Here is a 5109-nt window from a genome sequence, read left to right as displayed (position 1 = left end):
CTAGAATTGGCTTTACTTGCGATCAGGTCTAACTATGTAATCCAAACTGGCTAGATGTCTTGGTGTACTTTTCTCTCTATCCCAAGAAGCAGGACTTGAGATGTAAGGCAGAATAGCATACTTTTTGTCTTCTGGGTGACTTATCTGATTACCTTGAACTTTAGTGACAAAGAAAGGAAAGATATTAGCAACTTTCTACCTAAACTATCATGAAGTTCAGAACATTTGTTCCTTCTTCATTGCTGAATTTCCGCATGCCCTGGTCCTTCAGGCACTGTTTAAATTTGGCATTTAACTCAGCCCAAAACATATATACGTAGTTTACCCAGTCACACTAAACTCCTAGAGCAATTCCTGAGGGGCCTATGCTCAGGACGCTAAACAATAGGAAAATTGGCAAGATTTTCTATCTTTTATTATCTCCAACAGGTCCTCAACTTGTAGCCACAAGGTCTCCTCAGAAAACATATTCAGAGTCTACAACATAAATACTATTATTCTTTCTCTGATTCAAATCAAGGAGAGCTAATGGCTAAGTAGGAAGTCCATACACACCTGGCTAAAATATTCCATATTCTCCATCTCTTGCTGTCTTGGGATTTTCAGGGACTTTAAGCTTCCCCTAGAACTCCACACACTCTACTTCCCCATGGGTTCTCTGCCTGATCCCCCACCCCACCTCCCCTTAGGTACATGCATCAAGACTGAGGAGACCCAGGCAGGCTCATGAGCCGGTACACGGTTACAGAGTTCTATGTTCATGGATTTCTATTTTTTTCAGAAGACTTTGTGCATGTGAATTTTTGGTCAATATGTAGGTATATAAATTCATTATTAGAGCCAAGGTCACCCAAGGAAATTAGAAATTGAGTAGAGAACTTATGTGCAAACATATAGGTGCTGAGATCAAATAAGTTCCGATTGAATGAGATGTTTTTTTTTTCAGTACTGAGCCATGTCTGGAGCCTCACCCACTGTCCATAAATTAATTTCTACTCTACAGAGCATTGGAGATCAGAATGCTTTGTGTCCTCCTCATGTTTTGATCTAGGAACATTTACAAGTGATGACCTGGCCCCTCAGCCTAGTCCTGTACTGATAGTACCACCTCACTTACAACTCTGCACTGGCCAGCAGCAAGTCGGTCTGGGGATTGGGTTGTGTCTATGTGTACAGGGCCAGCTGTGATATGAAAAGACCTAATCTGTGTCTTCACTTAGACCAACAAGCAAGGAGAGGTGAGAATAATAGGGAAGGATCTAATAGGAGAAGTGAAGAAAAAGTGTGTGTCTGGGACAGATGTGGAATGGAATGTAAGCATTGCAACAAGGACACTTAGAGATTCACTTTCTGTACTCATCTAGGCACAGACATGTAAAGGGCCAGTGGTAAGAAAACCTTGTGGGGAGGCCCGGGCCCCACCCTGGCCAGAAGCAGCCTGTGCAGCAGTAGCTCCTGCTAGCAGAGCAGATCTGCAGGGAGGGCGAGAGCGGAGCAGGAATCGGACCTTGTGCTGCCTTCCAAGCTCCTTCCAAGTTCCCTTTGCGTTCAGGGACATGGATAGTGACCACTGGGCCCTCGGACTGGCCCGAGCTCAGGGCGCGGGGCTCAGGAAGGTGGCGCTGCGTGCCCGGGCGCTCTAAGGCTTTAAGTTCAAGAACCCCATTGAGATCTCACTGCAGGAGCAGGAGGTGTTGAGCTTGTGCAGTGATCAGGACGTGTAGGGCTGGCTCGAAGGGATCAGCAGCCATGGCCACCATGGTCTCTTCCCTACCTCCTCCATACAGGTGATCTGCATGACCGAGCCTGGCCCACCGGCAGATGGCGGTGGTTCTGCCCGCCTCGCTGCCCGCCGCCTTCCAGCTCCTGGCAACTGGCATCGCCAGCTTCCTTCCAGCAGGGGCGCCCTACAGCCATCGCCCCAGCAGCTCCTCCAGGGTCACCAGGCCAACCTAGGCAGCGATGATGACTGGAATGATGAGTGGGATGACAGCTCCACGGTGGCTGACAAGCCAGGCGCGCTGGGCAAAGGCGCGTACCCAGACCTCGCAGGCTCGGCAGCGGCGGGCGGCAGCGCAGCCAGCGGGTACCTCTGTCCACACGCTGGGACCTGTCGCTGGCCTCACTCGGTGTCTTGGAGCCCCCGCCTCAGCAAGAGTCTGGAGCCAAGAGCTCCGCCTCGGTGAGCCTCAACCTTAATCGCTTCTCCACCTCTGTCAGGTCCGCCGGGAGGCCTTGGTGCTGAGAGAGGCGTCAGGCTTCGTGAAGGATGGGGACAGGCTGTGTATGGTGCTGGGTCCCTACAGCCCGAGTGGCAGGAGAGCCCCTACCCTTTCCAGTGCACCATCTACGACCCCACCTAGCAGACCAAGTTCAAGGGCTGAAGAGTTGCATCTCTTACAAGCTGGTGCCCATGCATACCCAGGTGCCCGTGCACAGGTGCTATCAGCACTTGGACTGGCTGTGTGCGCACCTGGCAGAGAAATTTCCCGTCATCTCGGTGCCCCATCTGCTGGAGAAGCAGGCCACCAGGCGCTTCGAGGAGGACTTCATCTCCAAGCGCAGGAAGGGTCTGATCTGCTGGATGAACCACATGGCCAGCCACCCTGTGCTGGCGCAGTGCCATGTCTTCCAGCATTTCCTGAGCTGTCCCAGCAGCACTGATGAGAAGACCTGGAAACAGGGAAAGCAGAAGGCTGAGAAGGATGAGATGGTGGCTCCAACTTCTTCCTCACTCTGAGCACACCACCTGCCGCAGCCCTGGACCTGCAGGAGGTGGAGAGCAAGAAAGACTGCTTCAAATCCTTCCCCAAGATGGATGACAGCGCGCTGCAGCTCAACCACACTGCCAACGAGTTCGCGCGCAAGCAGGTGACTGGCTTCAAGAAGGAGCATCAGAAGGTGGGCCAGTCCTTCCTGGGCCGCAGCTAAGCCTTTGAGCTGCATCAGCAGGCCTTGTCCGCGGGTCTGAACCAGGCCATTGCTTTCCCTGGAGACGCCTATGACGCCATCAGAGAACTCTGCTGAGCAGCCCAGGCAGGCCATGGACCTGGTCATGGACTGTTAGCACTGTATCAGGGGGCGCCTGGCCAACTTCCCAGACATCATCCATGTTCAGAAAGGAGCTCTTACCAAAGGAAAGGAGAGTCGGCTACACGGGGAAGAAGGGAAGATGGAGGTCAAAAAGCTGATGTCATTCCAGACCGTTGTAACACTGTCTCCTTCACCACATTGGCCGAGATTCATCACTTCCATCAAATTAGAGTAAGAGACTTTAAGTCACAGATGCAGCATTTTTTACAACAACAAATAATATTTTCCCAAAAAGTGACCAAGAAGTGGGAAATCCATTTTGTGGAGGAATAAATAGATAACAATTCCTGATATGGTTAGTCTATTATGAGATTCAAATTAGATATAAAAATACCTTTTCTGTGGAGCCTGGAAGTGAGAATCTTTCAATAGAATTTAAATTTTATTTTGCCTTCTTCATATTAAACATCAAATTGGTGACTATAGTTGGTAGACAAACTACTGAGGTCTGAGGCTCATTTAGTAGTCAGACTGATGGACAATTGTGATGTCAATTGTCTAAGGCTCATGTCATTTGACACACTGACACATACATTGCCTTTCTTTATTCTTAGTGGCTTCAAAAATATTTTTTGTAATTGTTTGAAAAATTGTAAGGAATAACATATTTTCACAAACAGATAGATAGATACATAGACAGATAGATAGACAACCACAATAATATATGTGCAACAATATGAGAACTATTTGTCTAAAGTATTAGGATATATATACATCTCCAAAGGTTCTCAGTTTCTAGTATTTTAAACCTATTCAAAGTGAATGTGAAAAGGACAGCATGTAGACTTCATCAGCACTGTGAACCTTAGAGTCTAACGCATGAAAAAAATCACAGGAATCTTTGAAGCCTATAGAAGAAGACACACACTTATTAGTATTCAATAAAGTTTATGTAGCTAATTTATGTTGAGGTCAAGGGAATAACCAGGTTCTCCTAAAAATTAAATCCACTTAGTTCTCAGGGAGTCCATATATTCTAAAATCCCAAGATTTGCCCAGCTCAAGATAGATTACATATGGATTCCTGGTGGTTAGAATCAAACAAACAAAAAGATCAAAACCAAAATTAGTATTTAATAAAAAGTAATCTTGTTCAGAGATTAGAGTCATTTCCCTTGCCTACAGGAAAAGAAAATGGCACTCCATTGACTAGTGACTACTATCAGGATTGTTAATAGCCACACTAACCCTTACTTTTACCTGAACAGGAAGTAAAAGTAATTGTTATTCATTTTCCTTAGATTTCCATTCCTTCCCAAACATCTCCATCAGATTCTGTACTAAGATAACTCCCAAAATGTTATAGAACACCCTTTGCTTTATGAAGGAAGTGTTTCTCTCACTCCCCCAGGTATGTCCAATATTCTACCTTGATATTGTCTCTTCTCTCTCTTTTTTTCTTTTTTTTACGATGTATTTTTATTTTATTCGATATATTTTTTATTTATATTTCAAATGATTTCCCCTTTTCGGGGCCCCCACTCTCTGAAAGTCACATAAGCTCCCTTTCCTCCCCCTGTTCTCCCAGCCACCCCTTCCACTTCCCTGTTCTGGTTTTGCCTTAAACTGCTACACTGAGTCTTTCCAGAACCAGGGGCCACTCCTCTGGTCTTCTTGTACCTCATTTGATGTGTGGATTATGTTTTGGGTATTCCAGTTTTCCAGGCTAATAGCCACTAATTAGTGAGTACATACCAATCTTTTGAGACTGGGTTACCTCACTTAGTATGATGTTCTCCAGCTCCATCCATTTGCCTAAGAATTTCATGAATTCATTGTTTCTAATGGCTAAATAGTACTCCATTGTGTATATACCACATTTTTTTTGCATCCATTCTTCTGTTGAGGGATGCCTGGGTTCTTTCCAGCTTCTGGCAATTATAAATAGGGCTGCTATGAACATAGTGGAGCATATATCCTTATTACATGCTGGGGAATCCTCTGGATACATGCCCAGGAGTGGTATAGCAGGATCTTCTGGAAGTGAGGTGCCCAGTTTTCTGAGGAACCGCCAGA

General features: G+C 46.3%; 1 pseudogene; it reads left to right on the top strand.

The window, feature by feature from the left end:
* The first annotated feature begins 1556 nt into the window (after positions 1-1556).
* Positions 1557-3366, top strand: LOC127670336 (sorting nexin-18-like; annotated as a pseudogene).
* The last annotated feature ends 1743 nt before the right edge of the window (positions 3367-5109 follow it).

Source organism: Apodemus sylvaticus, chromosome 1, assembly GCF_947179515.1.
Source record: "Apodemus sylvaticus chromosome 1, mApoSyl1.1, whole genome shotgun sequence".
NCBI classification, from domain to species: domain Eukaryota; kingdom Metazoa; phylum Chordata; class Mammalia; order Rodentia; family Muridae; genus Apodemus; species Apodemus sylvaticus.
Note: the sequence above shows the minus strand (reverse complement) of the source record. Positions and strands in the feature narration are given on the sequence as shown.